At 44.1% G+C, this 20,060-nt stretch overlaps 1 protein-coding gene and 1 long non-coding RNA gene across 11 annotated transcripts in view; one reads left to right on the top strand and one right to left on the bottom strand.

The window, feature by feature from the left end:
• ARHGAP32 (Rho GTPase activating protein 32) overlaps positions 1-20,060 on the bottom strand; it is a 262,127-nt gene that overhangs the window by 167,514 nt on the left and 74,553 nt on the right. Inside the window, exon 1 of one of the 9 annotated variants that reach the window (XM_080567506.1) lies at positions 6,780-7,100. The exons of the other annotated variants lie outside the window; for them this stretch is intronic. The gene's annotated coding sequence lies outside the window, so the exon portion shown is untranslated. Of the gene's footprint in view, positions 1-6,779; positions 7,101-20,060 lie in introns of those variants that run through there. 9 annotated transcript variants of the gene reach the window in all.
• Positions 13,114-19,663, top strand: LOC308182608. Of its 2 annotated transcripts, none has more exons than XR_013941931.1 (4): positions 13,114-13,846; positions 14,970-15,055; positions 15,146-15,297; positions 18,353-19,663. It is a non-coding gene; the product is annotated as an uncharacterized lncRNA (long non-coding RNA). The 2 variants fall into 2 exon arrangements; XR_013941932.1 differs by having other exon boundaries at positions 15,395-19,663.

The raw sequence follows: 20,060 nt of genomic DNA, 5'->3' as shown, positions 1-20,060 counted from the left end.
GGGACAATGAAACGAGAGATGGGAATTGAAGGCTGACAGCGCTGACCTGAAGAGAATTTAATTTCCCATGTTTTAAATCAGCATTGTCAACACCTTGCTGATTACATTACGTCTATCTGCATTATACAAAATAAAATTTCTGAAGTGTGTCTTGAGGTTCACATGGAGTGAAGACAGAAAAAATCTACAAGGTCAGCTGAAAACACACCTCATAAATAAACAAATGGGACTGTATGTAATTCTTGACCACAAAATGAAAACCTGGCATAACTGTATCGTTTACTGGGATTGATTCTACAAAGTTGAAAGCTACAACTGGCACTTCTGAGGGAAGTTCATCACCGGGAACTCAAAGTTCATTTGGTTGGGAAGGCACTGGGTAAGAAAAACTAACAGAAAACCAGGATATTACAATAGAAGGATGTTTTCAAAATCCCATGCTATCATTCAAATATTAGGCAGCAGAAACCAACGTTGGTTTCTCTGAACTACTCGGTGTACTTACTAGCTGTGCTAATAAAGACGCCCCTGTTGCCTAGCTCTAAACGTTCAGGTCAGTGGCTTTCACCTTGTGATCTGCAGGAGTCTGAGAACAGTCAGTGCAGGTGAGCAGAAGTTGACTAAGAAAAACTCGTTCGATTGTGCTGTGAAACTAATGAGTAAACACGGACCCTTCCAGGAATGGCTGCTTTGCAGGAAAATGTGTGCACGTGCCCAAATAAAGAAGGCTGGAAATCACCCAGCTATGCGAGAGCAGGTCTGAACAGGAGCGGTGCTATTACAAAGACAGAGTAATCCAATTCAAAAAAGACGGAGTAATTCAATTGCAATTTTTTTTCAAAAACAAAATCACATAAACCACACGTAGAGAGATCATTTTAAAATACTTCACAGTAGCAGAATTTCTAGCTTTTCCAATTCACAGATTGCAAATTCAGACTGGCCAAACCGTACCTACACTCAGGGAAGCTGAGCTAGAAACGATCAGTGTACTTACTATGCTGGAGTTGAATGAAGTGCATGATCACTAACACTTGTTGTAACACTTGTTACTCAGCTCCTTATATAAAAGGGAATTTAGAAGGCCACAATTCAAGAATATTTTTAGTTTTGGAGTTTCTGTTCCTACCTTTTTTTTTTTTTGAGAAGAAAAATCACTTTCTCACTTGGTGTGCACTACCACCTGTTGAATTAGATTCTCAGCTGTCTGGCAGAAGAGAAATCACTTGCTCTGAAGAAAAAAAATAAACCTTTTTTTTGCAATAACCTTCAAGAATATACATATTTTTTTAAAAATGAAATAATGGCTGTTTTAAACCAATATCTTCAGCATTGTCTGATTAATTTTTAAAAAAGCAAGACCGGACACGTTAGCTTTTCCACCACTGATATATCTCTGCAGTGTGATACAGAGGAGGCCAGCAGTTGGCCAGCATATAACAAACAAGCTGGTTTCCTGCCCTGCTTTAGCCCTCTGGACGCGCTTTTAATACAAGCTCCAAGAGAGTCAGCCAGTTAAGCTCTCTTTGTGCGAGGATTTAAATGAGTTTTCAGACTTCAAAATATCTGCCTTGTTCATTAATTTGCATGGGCATTTAAACCACAGTTTCTGAGCTGCCAAAGAAACGACCCAGATCAGATCGCCTGGAATCTAAAACCTGTGGGCAAAGGGGCAAGCCTGGGTAGGACAGCTCCCAGCTTAGCAAAAAGACATCTTAAGGTGCAACAGGCAGCCTGCCTTGTCTCTGAAGGTCTTCCTGATTTACTCAGCAACCCTGAAACAACACATGTGCACACACACAGATGCTGTGCTTTACTTGACGCCCCCAGGGCCCCGCACACATTGTCGCCCACACCCCCAGGGGCTGGCAAGGTGACCGAGGTGGAGGAGCCAGCCACGATGGCTCTCCCGGCAGGACCTTGGCATCCTCCCTTAGGGTGCACGTGTCAAATAGCTGGCCACTGCAGAGATGCTTTTAACATCCATCGAGACACAAGGAGAGATGTTGGGACTGGAGAAGCCAACGCCACACTATAAACCAAAACCTGTTACTGTCATGTTTTTTTTCCTGAAAACAAAAGATACTTCTGTAGGCATGCTGTAAGATCAACCCTAAACCACCTTCAGTAAATCTCTAAATTTCAAAGCAAAAAATAGCAAGTGAGGGTCAGCAGGCCCACCTTCCCTTCCTTCTGCTCTTCTGCCGTCCTATTTCTTGGCAGCTTCGTTCACTGCTTCCTGGCTCACCCGCTTGTGTGTCAGGTCCCAGCTCAGCAGCACCCACCTCAAGGCACCAGGTAAGAGCAGAGACATGGACTTTGTGCTCTGGAAGGGACTGGAATGTGCACCTAAGAACTCTGTTGAATTGGGCTTTAATAATTTGCATTCAGGTTTTGCATAACTGGAATTTCTTTAAGCACTGTATGAAAAGAGCAAGTTCTTGGGATGTTCAGCTTCCACCTGCTTTAAGCGACGGTCTTAGTTATTAAAAAGCTTTATAAAAATAATCACAGAATCCTCATGCTTTTGCATGCATATATTACTGAACAAACCCACTCTTTTCTTTGGCAACGCATAAAAGACATTGTTTTAGTAGGTGCTTGGCATTTTCTTTCAGAAGAACACAGAGATAGTCAACAAAAAAAATCCTTAAGAATAGCTTTCTCTTATCACTTTTGCTCAGTGTAAGAAAAGGAATTGGGAAATCACCAAGCTCTGGCTTGGCTTCCTTTTGTTCAATTCAGGAACAAATATAAAGATATTAAAGAAAACTGTCTCTAGGGAAAAGAAGTACTAACCTCTCATTTACAATTAATAAATCCCTAAAAGCAGCTCTAAAGTTTCAGCACAGAAGAGAGATGGGAAAGGATGGCTGCTCCTGCCGTTCCTGCTTCTCTGAGACATCTGAACGTGAGTGCTGCCAACAAAAAACCGCTGGGTGCAGTGGCAGCATGATGCCCTGCTTTGCTTCTCCCTCCCTCCCCGGTCCGAATGACCCATCCCTGGCACAGCGGGGCTCAGACCACAGCCTCTCACCTCCCTCATCCGAACGGCAGCGAGACAGGTGCCACCCCACTGAGCTTCGTCAACGCCTGGCATGTCAACGGAGTGGTCCCTGTGCTTCCTCTGCCATCTCCTGTTTCTGTTTGTTGCTCGTTAAAATTATGCTTTCTCCTGAGCAAGGCCTTCCTCTCATGTCTTCTTCGCTTCCCAGCAAAAGCAGTCCCGATTTTTGTTAATCTTTAAATGCCACAGCACCGATCAGCAATAAAACCCAGCTGCTTACAGGTAATCCAAATGCAGAAAAGTTTACCCCAAGATTACAAAGCATGACCTAAACCCAGATCCAAGGACACTTGCCTGGGCTGATCTCTCATTCATTTGCAGTGCAGTGGTAACGCAAAGCCATGGTAAATTTAATCCTTCCGAATACAAGCATCTATTAGAAAAGTGATGCTTTCAGTACGTGAAACGAGGAACAAATGCAATCAACTAATCAGTTACAATTAGCCTCGCGTGCTATTAACATGACAACTGCTCATAACATGAAACAACAGTTAAAACTTGTCCAGTCAGCTAGCTGCTCAGCAGGGAAATCCTTCCCCTAACCAAGCACTCAGACGGAGCCGTCACCTACCTGGAGCTGCCCTTCCATCTAACCAGCAGAGAAGACTTGCTAGTGAACACTCGCACGGAAAAGAATGAACTCTGGGGCACCAGAACCTGATCAGCCAAACAATGAATGAAAGAGAAGCATAAGCAAACAACCGAGGAGCAGTTCCAGCTGTTCTGCCTTTAATGACTCGCCCTAACTGACTGGTGGCCCTGGCATGGTGTTTACAGCAGTACTTCCACTGTCGCTCCATGTCAGCGGGATCAACAGCAAAAAAGAGGGAAATGCTCAGCCCTTTCCGTGTCTAGAGATCACTGCTAACACGCTGCACCATTATTATTTCTATTGGATTGTTCTTGACGAGCTAAATGGAATTAAATGGAGGCCTGCGACTACAATAAGCCATCAAGGGCAGATCTGACCAGCTGGGGGTCATATGGGCGCCGTATGTGCAAAACCATACTGTAATTATTTCTGCAGCAGCAGGGAGATGTGTATCATAAACAGGTCGTTCTGAAGCTAACACGAGTGGAAAAGAAAAGCTCCAACCAGGACAAATCTGCCTGGACCACCCATCTGCTACCTGCATTTCTGATGCACAAGAGGAGAAAACGCCGGTGGCAGCAGCGCAGTAAGACGGGAGTGCCAAGGGGACGCGGTACCCGCAGGCCATCAGATGAAAGTGCTGTAAGCATCAAAATGCCTCGCAGTAGTTCAGAGTACCCTTCCCACTCCTACCTTGTGCAGAGCCAACGTCAGCACCGCAAACAGACCCAGGGTTGATGCAGTCTTTGACTATCAAAAAGCATTTCCTTTGCCTTTTTGGAATGATTTGCAATTGTTAAATATCTTTTTCAGTCAGGAAAAAAGACATGCAGGAAAGAGATCATTGATCTCCCCTGCCTGGAGTTCTCAAGGATACAGCTGCAACCACTACTACCCAATCATTTTTACCTTCAACACCCACATATGCAATTTTGGTACAAAAGCATTTGAGCTGGCACACGTCTGCTGTGAATGGAAACCCTGCTGCTAGGTTTCCTGCTGCCACGGAGATGAATAGAGAAAGAACAATTAGCCAAGGCTTCAGTCTAATTTAGATTTATTTTACTTTTTGGAGGAGAGACTGAGAGATGGTACATCATAAAACAAAGACATTAACTCTAAAGGCTACTCAGAAGAACATAAAGCTGAAATATCATGTTTAGCCTGTATTATGAAGACTTCTGATCATAAACACTATTGTCTAGTGCCCAGTGACCCCAATTATGCTCAGAGCTGTACTTGACTGTGCCGGGAGACTATAAAATGTCACAGCAAAGACTATCTACATCAAAGCAGACAAGAGGTGAGCAAAGAGAATACCTCCATTTTCCAAAAACCCACAGTGGCTGACAGCTCAAATAACTTGTCCAATATTTCAGAGGAAGACTGAGGCTAAAGCAGGAAATAACTGCAGTTTCGCAGCTCCTAGCCACAAAGCCCCTAAATATAAAACACCCTATCAGGCCCTGGGGGAAAATAATCAGGGCACAGGAAGAACACCCTCCTGAGCAGACTAGAGGATCGCACACGCTCTACCCTCATCCATTCCCTGCCACGTGATGCTCTAGCTTGGCGCAGAAGTGATGGAGAGCCTCCCCCAGCCCAGTCCCGCTCAGCAACAGATAATTAGGGCACTCTCGCAGGGAATTCAGTTGCAGAGGCTCAGGACAGCGTTGAAGTCTGCTGTTTCCCAACCGGCGGCTCTAACCACTAAGGTCTGATGCAACACCTCCGCCTCCCCTTGCCCCATTACCTTCTTTCAAAAAGCAGAGGGAGAGAAAGCAATAACCCATGGAAAAGAAAGACTTAGTAGGATCACTAAACCCTGAAGCACTGGGCGGCAGGTATCAGTATTATCGAAGCACCTATCTGGCACAGCTTCAAAACAGCACTTCTATCCAGCCATGAGGTTTCCACAGCAGCCTAAGAAGTCGTGCAAGGGCTCTGCAAAAAGCAGCCCCCCATCGCTCCCAGCCGCCTGCTGCCATACCTGCCCCAAGCCAGCAGAAGTGCTCGCCCATCTCTACTGACACTGCCCTGGAGGAGAAATAAATGCATTTTGAAAAGAACTAGCTTTCCACTGGGCCAGCAGCAAAGTGCACAGCTACGAGAACTATTGTTGGCCTAATAAAAGTGTCAGGGATGGAAATGGCTCAGCTAGCCACAGCACCATTTTGATTCATCTCCACTGGGATGTAGCTTCAGAAAGAGGGGATGAACGAGACCTTAACTCACTCCTCTCAAGAGACTTTGACTTTAACCTCCTCCTGTCCTGTGAAGCCTGGGTGGGCTTTTGCAGATCCCATCCTGATGTGTATGTGCGTCTCTTCACACTGAGTGAAGAGAATTTGGACATTTATCTCAGCTTTGCAAACACTGGAGCTGGGGACCTGAGCTGTCAGGGTGCTGCAATGCTTCATCATGCAGCATCGCCCTAAGGCCTTTGTGAGCGCTAGAGCTCAGGAAAAAGAGCAGTTTGTTGGTTGTTGTAAGTAAAAAAAAAAAAAAAAAATGCACCTGAAACACTTTGGGGGAAAAAGAGGTCAAACTTCTGTGTCTTTTTTTATTTGAAAAACAAACTATGAACAACAAAATGTAAGTGTTACAAAAACAAGCTGTGTCTAATGACAAGTGCATTTTAAAAGTGAAAAAACATCATCTGCGATTTTTCACCCTTAGAACAAAAAACTTTAGCTGTACCACTTTGTAATTCTGTGGTTTTAGGTAACCTCTTTAATTTTACATCAGGCAGGCCAAGAAAGTCCCTGAAATACCAACCCAATTTTAAAGGAATAAAGGGGGGGAGGAAATGAACTACATATTTGTATATGACCTAAGCCAGAAAAGACATTCAAAGAACAAAAAGAGTACCCCTTTCTGGGGATGAAAAATATGAAAGGCGTTAAAACTGCCTAAGCAGATGCCAGCAGTGGAATGTATGAAAAAGCAAAAGCAAACAAGGTTTTTTGTCCCCACAGCTACAAGATAAAGTGTCTGCATTTGCATGCTGCCTCCGTGTAAGGCAGTGTCTTAAGGAATCTTTAAATGTTAACATCATCACAGGAATAACAACGTACTGAGCACAGGTCACATTCTGCCATTAGGACATGCCTCACTCACCCCGATCACAGAGAGAAGCCACGGGACCATTGGAAAGGGGTTCCGCTGCGCAGAAGTGCTTGAAACGAGTGCAGTTACATTAAACGTAGGAGAAAAGAAGAAAGGTACGTGGCAATCCGACTCAAGGCTCCAGGAAGCATGCCACACAAATGACTGTTGAGTTGTGCAATGACTCAGCAGGAAAAAAAAAAAAGAGAGAGAGAGAGAAAGAAAGAGGAAAGAACGAAAAACTACAGCAGCAGATTGGATGGCCTTTCCTGTAAGAAATAACATCTATCGTGGAAAACTAAGTAAATAAATAAATAGGCACAAGAAGAGCTCCCGCCTGGAATCCCGCCTCGCCCCGCACACCTGAGGCAGCCGGCAGGGATCGGGCAGCCCTTAACCCCTGCTGCGCCTCCGCCTCGGCAGGCCGGCACCGCGCCTCTACAGAGGCTGCTTTGCTTTGTGAGCAGTACGGTAGGGAGCTAACGCCTGGCAGTAAGTCAGAGAAGCACGAAGCTGAAAGAAGACGCGAGCCTGGGGAGGCTGGCACAACCCCAAAAGGAACTGGGGTGGTGCAAGACAGGAGATGGCCACCCTCTGCCCCGCGCCTGCCGAGCCAGCGAGGACGGACAGGACGGCCGCGACATGATGCTTCTGCACCTCCTCGGTCGTCCTCCTGAGAAACTGGCATGAAATGTAAGCTCCCGTTCTACTTGCATAACTTTACAGGACAGCTCTCCCGCGTCTGCTGAGGCTGAACAGCTCGCACGTATCTCCCCGAAAGGGAGAGATTAAATGTTACCTGTTAAACACACATGGCACAGGCCAAGCAGACAGATGAGGCGAGTCAGGGTATGCAGATTGCGCTGCTCAGTTTGAACAGCCTTGCACTCATTCCCTCCTTTGCGAAGCTTTATGCAAATAGCTTTTCAAGAACATTTAATCCTCCACCCTCCTGAGTTGCCACTGAAGCCTTGGTGTCCCTTCAGTTCGGAAGCTGCCTGCAGGAGACACTCCCGGCACCAAGTCCGGCAGCCTCGAGCCACGCGCTGAAGGGCAGCGAAACCTGAGCAGGTGCTGCCACGCTTTGCAAGGCTGGGGTAGAAAAACACAGGTGGATCAGGTAACACTAGTTGCTTTCCACCATTCTTCACTAACAAACACAATCACTTGAAAAATACCACGAGCTTCCTTCTCCTCTGCCTTTAAATCTCTCCTGGCACAATTGCACCAGTATCAATTCTATGTGGTATCTGTGCCACCATTTCGCTTGTGCATGGGGGTAATAAAAGATGGGAGGATACCAGCACCTTCTCTAAGCAACAAAATGTATCTGTATAGCTGTGTTGGCTAGGGCAGAGAACTGCAAAGTCAGAGGGCAGGTGGGGAGAGAAAAGGACTCAAGCAGATATCAGAACATAGAATGATTTTCTACATGCTTCCCTTTGCCATCGTCATGCAACCCTTAGCATAAGGCGCTGTCCATTCCCACTGCTGGGAAAACTAATCCCTGCTGTCCTGGGACAAGGAAAGCTGGGGCTTAATGGCCAGCAGAGGAAAATACATGTGTTTGTGTAGATGAATGGCTGGCAAGATGGACTGTGGGCCTTTGCATCAAAATAAATTGCAGTTAAAAACAGGAAGTCGTAGCGAGGAACGCAGCGTCTGCAACACCCTGCTTACACCTGAGTCAACACTCACCCCTCCCTGGCGCCTTGGGCAAAATTGGTACAATTTAAAGGGTCGGGAGGGGAGCTTAAAACACAGGGACAATCCTGCTGAAAATTACACTCAGCCACTAAATCCACTTTCCAATCCTGTTTCAAAAGACCAAGAGAAATAAGATAAAGTTTTGCCCTGAAGTAATTTTTATACTTAAGACATACAGCTCTTCACAGTTAACTCAATATCTTCCCATAAAAAAGCTACATTTTGTTACCGTGCTTAAAAAAGTGTAAATAATGCACAAGAAGAATGTACCCGCTGGCTGAGCCAGCGAAGCCTGGAATAAGACCCAGGAGTCCCGGCTGCCTTCTTTCCTTCCCACAGAAGGTGAGCCTGGACAAACTTCTGTCCCCACGCTGACAAACGCAATGCCCACAGACGGCCCCAAAACACAGAAGCACATCGTTTCTCCTTCCCAGGCCCTGCCCACACACTCAGGTTGATGGGGAAGAAGTTACGGGACAGAGATAACTGGCAGGCTTCTGCCTTACAGGTTACACAGCACACAGCGTGTTAATTTTAAGGTAACATTCATTACGATTCCTATTGCATCACAGAAGCTGGAATATTTCCCATAACCTTTAATTGTCCTGACTCATGCTGTCAGTAATAAAATGCCCTCTTGGGAAAATAAATAAATAGACAAAGCCTTAACTGATTCAGTGAAGTACCTTCCAGTGAAAGTACACTGTCTGATTATTCTAAGACATTAAAATGGGCTGCAGGTGCAACATGTTCACCTAAATGGACAGGTGATGAACAGATTTATAGCTTTTCCTGTTGGACAGAAGAAAAAAAAAAGCGTGAGTTAGCTTTTGAAAGCATTTGTCTCAAGCACTCAAGGGTAGTCTGGAAAATGAAAGCATTTCCATTACCTCGGCACTCGTGCAAAAAGGCAGGACAATGAAGTGACCAGGCTATTATCCTTCACAAAGAAATTAGATCTTGTTGAAACCAGTGCACATTCATTTTAGTGCCCAGGAAAAATGACAGTCAACAGTGCTCTTCAGACTTCCCCCCCTTCTCTTAGAAATCTTGATGGTTTTAGAACCAAAACACTGAAAGGAGACTTTTTAGCGCGTAATGAGTAACCCAGCAAAAAGGAAAGGCTTGGAGACAGCAGGTTTGGAAAAAAAAAAAAAAAAAAGGTAAGAATATAGTGGACAAAGCAATAACTGTAAGATGGCACACAACTTCCAGGGCAGATTCAAACTAGGCTTCTGAGTCATGTTTTCAAGTGGGACGCGGGCATGGATTTCCAGTGGCCATTTTTGTGCTTTACAAATCTTCCTGTCTGATACGGGAGCTGGAACTCTCCCCTCGTGCCAGAGCCCACCCCCGGGCCAGGCTCCTTCCCTGCTCTCCCCTGGATGGGGCCAGTGGAGTCCCAGGGCTGCGGCCGCATTACCGGCACCCTCCCGGGGTCCCAGTACAGCCCCCCGGAGCTCCTCACATCTCTGGGGCTGCCTCCTTCCCAGGCACGAAGGGGCTCACCTCAACCTTCAGGTGAGACCTTTGAGGGTCTTCTCAAACTTGGTCCTGATTTTTTTTTATTTTTTTTTTAATATTCTGTCCTTGTTTGAAAATACGTTTGAGATTGCTGTGCCACCCAAGTTCTTCCTTACGTCAAACAGAACATAAAAGAAGACTCAGCTGCTCTGTTCTTTTCCCTGAAATACATCAAATTAGTCAGGTAATTAGTCAAAGATTTTTAAATTTAATGTAAGATTCGTAAATGTGCTTTGCAAGGAAACTCTTGGCACTCATTTCTGTGAATTTCCCAAGATCCTCATAATTAATTATAAATGTTTTTCAAGCAAAATCTAAATGATCACTAAACTATATTAGTACCCTCTTCCAGTTTGTTATGCTTAATTTTTCATGTAGTAAATGAACAGGCAATACGTTTCTGCCCTGCTGCCTCCTCATTATGTTTTGGAAAATGTGCAGAAAGAAACAGTTAGTAAAAAAAGATTACAAAATTTTCTATTATTGGAAAGAGATTGATATCATTTTGTGTTCCCATTACATAATTATGCCTTTCAACAAAATCTTTATTGTAAATGCAGCAGTAATTAAATATATTGTCTGAAAATGACCTCATTTTGTTTTCCCAGCACAGGCAAACATTGGTAGCACATTAGAAAAGACAGATTTCCTACCAACAAAACACGTTTGCACCTGAAGCCTCCTGCTAGACCACACTAACACCAGGACAACTCTTCCCACGTCATCAATCGCCGCAGACATTTGCACATAAAGCAATGTTGAACCAACCCCTTGCTCAGGTTTCAGTGTTATTTTCTATCAGCATGCTGCCATACACCTGCTATTGTACTGATAGTCGGTCAGGTTCGATTAATTTCTTTTAACCCACTCAAAAGTGCCTCTGCAGGTAATGAAAAGTATCATTAAGCTCTTAAGTTTGTAATAATAGCAAAACGTGTCATTTGATGTGCACGTTTCCTTTCTATCTGGGCTGTACCTAGCGTCAGCAAACATCCAACATGAATGGGTGTTGTTTCTCTGATCAGCTAACTTAAAGAGTGTTAGGAGGGCTGGGGAAGGGGAATGCCTGGGCCAGGTTTGGGAAAGGAGCTTTGAGAGACAAGGCTCGATATCAGTAAGCATATGAATAACATATTTACAGAATCAGCAAAAGCAGGTGTATACAATCTAATCAGAAGTTCAATCTGTATGTATGCTAACGCACCACATATTAAATTCATTGGCTTTACTTCCTTTGAATTACTAATAAATACTTTTCCAAAGGGTTTTATTACAGTTTTTATGAAATGCATATGCAAAAGCAAAGTCATTATCAAGAGTGGGCACATAACAAGGAAGAAGTACCTGTAGTTTCTATTTCCATATTTTCCCTCTTTAAACAGCACTGAAGATGATGAAAGTTATTTCCAAAACCTGTATTTCTTGTTCGCTGCACGCATGACTGTACTCCCTACCGATCAGCATTTCCGCAAGCTGATGAGCGATAACAAAACACCTTTAAAACCCTAAACAAAGCCAGTTCTCTGGGTACGCAACTGCCAGCAATCTCAGCGCTCTGGCTCAAGCTCCCCATGCGTGACCGAAGGGTCTGCAGCACCAGCTGAGAGTTCAGCAGCGCTCCGCAAAGCAGCACCATCAACTGGTCGCGCTCATCGCCGATGCGGTGCATGGCGCTCACGCCGCCCACTGCTCTGGAGCTTGCAGCACGGTGACCCCACTGGTGCCTTTTTCCTCTCCTGCAGTCGCACTCCTCCCCCTGGTGCAGTTAGCCATGTGCAAAGCACGGCGTTACTGCAACCTATCGCCCTTCATCAACACGACAGGGCCTAAATAAATCTATTCTCCAGAAAGTCACATCTGGTGCATTAACCTGGGGCCCCCTGAGTACCTCGCAGCTCAGAGCCAGTAATATTTAGTAACTAGCCTGTTTTCTTCAACTTTTGGACTCATTTTAAAAAAACTCGTACTGGAACACTGTGTATCCCGCAGTCAGTCCTGCTGCACGCTGCTTTCAGCAAATACCATTGTCTGACACAGGTCCCAGTGTGTTTAAATGGGCAGGCCGAGACGTTGCTACCTGCGAGAATGAAATGTTTGTTTTCTCTTTTAAGCCAAATAGCCGAGTGACAATCAGATTTTTCTAGTAGGTAACAACAGGTAAGTTGCCCAGAGATGCACTGTCCACAAAACTCCACGCAATACCACATCGTACATTCCATTTATAATTGCACAAGTACTTTCTTTCAATAAATAGCACAAGTACTTTCTTTCAATAAATAGCCGCCTGAAGTTCTTTTGTAGGAGTCTTTCCATTTCTGGACATCTAGACTCCCTAGTAATATATTTTTTTTCCTTAGCAGGCACCAAGAAAACTTTGCATATGCACAAGAGAGAAAAGGCCAAAAAGAAAATTACCTTCTGTTCTTTCATGAGCCACTGGGGATTTTATCAAAATTTTTCCCTATGGAGAGGTACATCTAGATTCAGAACGAGGCCAGGTACTAATTAAAAAGCCCACGTGGGCATCAGCTGGTGTTTAACACCATTTTAATGTATCAGTGGCTGTGTGCTCCCACTGCCGTATCCTATGTCGGCGTATCGCTAGCTGTAACCAGATACAAAGGCTCATTTGCCAAGTCTCACATCAGTGAGATCAACACCTCGTCTTCCCCTTGCTGCTGTGGAGCTGGAGCTCATGAAATGTAAGACATACTCTGAAATCAAAGCGGTATTTCATGGCACTTCAGCACGATATACAAAAATGATTAAAAAAATAAAAACATTGCTGTAATTTCCCCGTGGGAGATAACGAACAACCCTCCGGGGCAGACAGCGTTACCTGGGTGCTCTCCACGTGGCCAAGGCTCCGCCATGCCCCAGAAAGAAGAGAAGCTGGAGCTCGCTGCTTACCTGGCCCTGCCTGCCGGTACAGCCCTGCACAGGGCTGCGGGTGCTGCTGCTGCGCGACGCGATTCTACGTGGAGCTGTACCTCAAATCCCCTTCAGAGGAAACAGAAAGCGTGTGCGTATTTATACGCATGCATCCAGAAAAAATACCTTGCCTGGTGTTTTTCAAGGAGCCGACGAGAAACATGGAAATAGTTTTGTCTGCATGACCTGCATAAATACCACTGGACCTGTACTATAATAATATCAGAATACAAAAATGAGCAAGACAGTATTAAAATTTCTTGTTAATTCACTGCAAGTCTCTCAGCATTCTGTATTTTCAAAGTTCCAGTCATGGAGTCAAACAGTTAAGAAATATTTTCTGCTTTCACTCTAATTAGGAAATCATCTTGCAGAGGGAAGCTGAACAACATGACCCATCTTGCACTTAAAAACTTAAACTGGAGGGCAAAGTTAAAAAAAAAGAAAATCAAAGTACACCTTAAAAGGCATACTTTTAAAAGTCAACCTTGTGATTTTTCAGCAACTTGACTGCTGCCTTTTAAATGCTTGAGGGGTCAGTTGTACTAAGGATAAGAAGTCACTCGAGTAGATCAGCATTTCTTTAAATGAGCCTTTCAGTCTCTGGTGTGACTGCATATACGCAGCCCCATTTAGGCAGAGATTCCCGGAAGACATTTGTCCTTTCGGTCGGTGGTCTTCTCCACATTACAGAGCTTTCACCACTACAGCTCCACCCATGCAATTATGTCAGCAGAGCCTCCCTGCTAGGCACACAGACCTTGCCACAAACGGAACTATTTGCCTGGGCAATCTTCCTGGAGGGGAGAGTCGGACATCGGCTGTAGTAGCAGGACCGAAGTACTCGATGCCCACAGGTTCTCACCTCTGCTGGTGAGCAGAGGGAGCATCTCCAAAGCAGACACGGTGAAATTAAGGTAAGAGGTCTCATTTTGCTCTGAAGTAGATGAGAGACCCTTGAATGCTTCAATAACTATGCTACAGGAGAAGCCTACAGGCGGTAACATCTTGGACTGCTGTAGTGATTTGCAGAGCACATGCCAACAGCCACTCTTGTGCTGCATCTCAGCTGACCCTATACAAAGAGACTGACCACTGCGTCAGCCAGAGGACACCCTTTTTCTTTTTTATATTTATTAGTTTTTGCATGCTCCCAGCTGACACAGCAGTGCTATAAAAACTTGTGCAAAACCGGCCAATGCATGACTGCTACAGAGGATCTTCAGAGAACTCTCATTTTGAATTAACTGCTTCCATCAGAGTATGTGACAAAATTTTACCTGAAATCATCAACAGGAAGGTAAACTGTAGAGAAGACATTAGCACCTATTGGATCGACACTGCTGGAAAACAAACAAACCAAAAATAAAAACAAGAAAGTCCCCTCCAAGTTATGCAGGCACGCATCAACTGACTTCCCCCCAAAATGTCGCAGAAAACAACGAACGGGAAAACTCACCACCCTTCGTAAAATACAGGCCAGCACTAGGACAAGGTATTGTCATATAATGGAGGAGATGAGTGGCTAGAGGAGGCTATTAGGGAGTACAGGATTAAATAAATGGAGAAATCCTTCTGGGAGCCCTGGTAGTTTTACTCCGATCTCCCTAAAGTAAGTGTTATACTCACGGTGCTGAAAGCGCAGTGCTACAAGTCAGCACCGGGCCAGACCCTACAGAAGGGCGCTGCACCCGAGCTCACCGCGTGCCTTGGGCAGCCTCCAGCACAGGCAGAAGAAACGTGGCATCAACTGGCAGAGGAGAAGACAAAATCCTCTGTGTGTGACAGCAGTGAGATGTTTTAACCAAACAAATGTCAAAAACCTATTGCAAACTTATAAAATGTCAGTCTTTCCCATTAGGACACCAAACAAGTACATAAAAAAAGGTTTCTGTACTATTTCCGGTTATAAGCTTGTCTTCCACTCCCTTAAGAGAGAGAACAGGAAGGAAGGAGTGTAACGTATGCAAGCATGTATTACCTTTTTCACTCTGCTCTTGTGTGTACACATGATTGTAATAACATTGCTATCTCCCACAGGTGCTGAATGCTCCACACGGCTGCACGACAGCGTTCAGACAGGCCTTCGCTTTCACACAACTTCATCTCGTTCATCAATGTAACAGGTACTCTTAGAAGAGTCAGATGTGATAGTTAAGCAGATGTGAAGGAAGAAAAATACGAAATACATGATTATTTATCCCACGGTATCACAGGTACTTTTCTCCTGTGCTGTCAGCCCACTAGCGCGATTTCCCAGGATGTTAAACGTATCAATCCTGCTGTACATAGAGCCAAAGTTACAATGGATGCAGACTGCTTCAACAAACTGAACACAAAAGGAAACCATGCCATGGTAATTTACAAGGTATGAAAGAGTCAAATACATATATATATATATATATATATATATAAACGTATATTGCTTATCAGCTTTAGTTTTTTTCTCTTCTAATGTTTTCCAGAAATTTAACATGACAACTATGATATGTTAGCACCCAAATATATCAAGCTTTTTTAACATCTTTACTACTGATCAAAGAGGCAGAAAGCACTGAAAATGCCTAGAGGGAGGTTTCTGCACCATGCACTGGCATCACGTGCTTACAGCATTGTTGTCGATGACGCTAAGTGTGCATTTACATAGCACTTTTCAGTAATGTCACGCGTGTCACTAAACCTGTCACCACAGAATCCAGAGAAAAAATTCATAGCAAAACAACTAAGTGATATCAAATTCTCTCCGAGGATTGTACTCCAGGCACTATGAGTCATTTTGGAGAGCAGCAGACAGCTGACGGAGCACAGACTTAAATGGTAGTAGAGCCACCGATAACCTGTGGAACAACCAGATACCTACAGGAATACCTGCCTTCTTTTTTTTTTTTTTCTTTTTTTGGCCCTGGATTAACCCAGCGGGGCTTTTTGAACCCACACAAATTCCACCTTCAACATACCTAGTCTGAAAGACTTGCATATGGAGATGTGGTGGGGCTTTCCTCCACCTCTGCAATCAAGTCTTCACCCATACTTTTCTGCCTGCAAACGAACCGATCAGCATTCTCCAACGTTATGTGCTTTGACAGGGCTCACCATTAGGTGCCAGATTTAAGGAGCAGCTGCATTCCAGCTGGCGTAGCTACACATGCTCTTCCTTGTACAGGGAGCAGCCAAGAAGGTTCAAGCAATTCCAGACCTACTCTTTCTGGTGGTTTTCTTGGCTGTTTTCTGAGCAAATGCGGTCAAGTACACATTCCATTGTTCGACTGACTGCGTGTTGACTCATCTGAAAACAATTTAGAGGATTTATAATGATCTTTGCTCTGACATTTCCTCAATAAAAAGAAATAAGGAAAATCAAAATCAATAAACTGAATGCAATGCCCCTTAAAGGAAAAACTATCATCACACAATCTTATGGCCACAAAGCTCGTATTTACCTTTGCTATACCATACCAGCATTTCTGACCTGAGCATCTAACTGAGGAACTACTTCCCAGGGGGCCTAAGGGTCTCTTCTCCTGAAGTGCATAAGCACCAAAGCAAAGCCCGGTATTCACTGCTTGTGTGGCTCTGCAGACCGAACAAACACTACAGCTCTTGTTAAGGACAGTTGCAATGGCAGCAAAGTACCTCCAACATTGACAGCTGGACAAGAGAGTAGAACAATGAATAAAAGTAGTTTCACTGCTTAAATGTGAAAATTCACACGTATAGGTATCTAGAATTTATATTTTAAATAAGCAAAGAGGTAATCCTGGGCTTAAAAAACAATAAAGGGGTTGGAAAAGGTCAGCACGAACAGGTCCAATACAGAGCAGAACATTGTATTCAGGGGCTGTCTGCATCTGGAATTATTTGTGCGCAGCTGTTCCTGAAAAGTTCCATGTGTGATCAAGCCTCGGAAGGGGGAGAGTATTCAAAATCAGAGACACTTGGTGGAGTAAATATTTTTGAAGGATTCTGATGTTTGTTAACATACACTGACGCATGGAGAAAAGAGGAATTATTCTGACAAGTAAGCACAGGCCTTCACAAGCCAACAGCAACATCTTCACAACCCTCACCAAGCTAACTTCTGCTCAAGAACTGGAGAGGAGCCATTTTTGCCGAGCGCACAGACACCGCTGGGAAACTGGGGAAGCTAATTAAAAATCAGAACACACCTTGCACAGAAGAGGCTGGAAGTTATGGATGTGCAAAGAAGAGGCTGGTGGAGATCTCCATGAAATATATATTGCAGCCGTTAGCATCTCAGTGATACTGAAGACGGGATAAAAAACCACAAGCGTGCTTCAAAATCAATACTGACCTTTTTTTTCCCCTTTTTTTCTCAATAATACACAGTTCACCCTCATTTTGGTTTTGCTTTTAAGAAAAAGCTTCTAATTTTGCACTCAATCAATCAATCCGGGATGTTTTTATAAGCAGGGGGAAACGTAATTTAGGCATCAATCTGTTTCCATAAATCAGGCTGCAGGCACCTGTCAAACTATAGGCTTACTGCCTCTTAGCCTGAAGCAGGCACAGACAGCAAGGGCAAGGAGGTAAGCGGCAAGTGTTTTGGGACACCGCGCATACGCACCATTGCTAACTGGTAGCAAAAGAGAAGAAATTGATATTTCTAACACGGGTTTTCCCTCCCAGGAGCTCCGCTCGTGGTGCTGCGAGCTGTCGCAGCAGCTCTTCCAGCAGCAGAAGCGTCTCCCTCTGAAACTCGCTTTCCTCTTCAGAGCATCAGCGCCGGGGCGCAGGGTGGAGATGTTTGTCTCTTCTTTCCAATAATGAACTCCCTGGCTGGCAGCCTCAGCGTCTTTTCTCTGTTTCTTAAATCATGCTGGCTACAAGAACACAGCCTGAAGCTTAGCTACTCCATTTTCCCAGCAACCAAATCTTCATCATCTTACATAAAGAATAACTCTTTGCTTTGCCAGTGCAGCCCCCACACAAGAGCAGCAGAGCTCTGACACTTTCACAGCTTCCCATGGGGATTTAAGTATCAGATATGGAGCGATCCAAGGCTTGTTAATCTCATTATGTTGTTCCTGCGAAAAGCTATGAGCAACCATGGCAGTATTAGACAAATTAGTTTGTAGACAAAAAAAAAGAGCCAACACAGCTCTGGTTAACCTTCTGGGCATGAATTTAATAGCTCTCTGCAACCACAAACACTAGAATTTAAGAAAAACACTCTTCTGAAAGTGATATCTTGCACTGGCCTTGTTCAACCATTAACAGGGAATGGAGAGTCTCAGTCTATGACAGTCTAAGTATTTTCATGTGTGCTCATGAGCAGATCCCCTGGTAGTGTAAGAAGCTGGGAAAGTCGCCCTTTAAAGGGAAGCTGTCAACACTGTGCATCAGATGAAACTGTGCAAAATTAAGAAATCACTACCATTTCTTCCTCTTTTTTTTTTTTTCAGTCCGTGCTTTGTTTGTTTTCTCCCGGTGTACTAGATGAGATCAACTTCACTTCAGAAAATTCTTCAAATGGCTCCTGTGCTGTGGATGTTCCCCCAGACCGACGCTACCAGAAGCTGGTTGTGTAGCAGAAGCTGGCGTTGAAGAAGGCTTTGCTTATGCAGAAGCTTGTTGAAGGCCGGCTTCTGAGGCTGGGACAGCCACGGGCTTGCTTGCATTTTCAGAGAAGAACATCTGTGTATCACACACCTGAACAAATGTGTTAGGCCACATGCCCAAAGTTGAAACTCTTATCTCAAGCTCTGCAAGGGGCTTGCTGTGTGTTTCATGCCATACAAACATCTGGCCTTATTGCTATATCACTAATGGAAAACATTAAGATGTTGAGGCAAGGCCCCTCTTCCCATCACTCCAAATTATAAGATTTGCTCAGAAACCATGGAAAAAATGTAATTAAGTAGCTTATTGCTTTTTTAATTTACCTTCCGACTCTTGACTTCATGGCACATATTGATATGGATCTCACATCTTGCATCAAAAATCTTTACTTAAAAAAAAAATAAAATCATATTCACTGTAGGAATATGCACTTTTTTTTTGAGGGGGGGGGGGGGGGTGAAGAATTAGAAAAAGGCATGACAAACATTGGTCCTGCCCACTTCCACTCCCAAACCAGCTTTCAGCACAGTGACACTGAACAAGCTGCAGTCATACATTGTGTATTTACACGTTACGTTTGTCTAATACAGCAAGTAAGCTATTCCATTAAAACATTAGTACAAGAACACATACAGAGATGAAAAAAAGATTCAAAAGCTTTGGATGTTTTGGAAAAAAAAAAAAAGTGTAATGTTATGGTTCAGTTTTAAGGAGGACAAAACCTTCTGAAATACACAAATGAAGAGCTGTGGCCAGAAATTAAAGCATATTTGCATGGTTAAAGCACTCCTTTAGGGCTGAAATCTCATCTGCTACATTCCAATCCCGAACAACGTTTGGAGCACTAATTTATAAACCCTGGGGAAAAAATGTTGAGAAATCCTTGACTACTCAATGGCACTGTGAATAGGAAAATTGCTATATAATACATAATGAAAAGAAGAAAACACACATTGCTGGAGTTCATTAGTTTGTCACATTTGGTTACAGCAACGAGCTGCACCCAGAGACTCAGTTCAAGTGGAGAGTCATAAAAACAGAACTGCCCCCTCTATGAGCAGTTAAACCCCATCAGGACCACACACTGCATTAAATTCATTTGCAGAGAAAGCAAACCATTCCCACCGCCTGCGTATCAGCTCAGTGTCCAGCGAAGCCGACATCTTATTTCAGCAAAAGCAAAAGGATGCTTGCGATCACCCAGTTAAAATTGCCCCTGGCTTGAACTGTCTGAATTAAAAACCAAAGAGCTGTGTTAAACTCTTGGCATGCTAACGTAACAAGGGCTTTCTAGTCTTTACCATTATGAGAAGTGTCAGGTTAAAAGTCCTTCCCCACGTCTGATTAACCAGAGATTTCAGACCTCCCAAAGAAGCTTTTGGATGAACCTAGAGTAACTGTAAATACGTAATCCACCAAGCAGTAATGCACTGTCATCTTCTGGATGCTTCAGAGGTTTATTCAGCCATGGAACTTACTGAAAGGGAATGAAAGGCTACGCAACCCTTCATAAACTGCAGTGGAAGCCATGAGGATAATCTAACAGGGATG

The sequence above is a fragment of the Anser brachyrhynchus genome, assembly GCF_964034855.1.
Source record: "Anser brachyrhynchus genome assembly, chromosome: 25".
NCBI classification, from domain to species: domain Eukaryota; kingdom Metazoa; phylum Chordata; class Aves; order Anseriformes; family Anatidae; genus Anser; species Anser brachyrhynchus.
The sequence above is the reverse complement of the archived record's forward strand: the minus strand, read 5'-3'. Positions and strand labels throughout refer to the sequence as shown.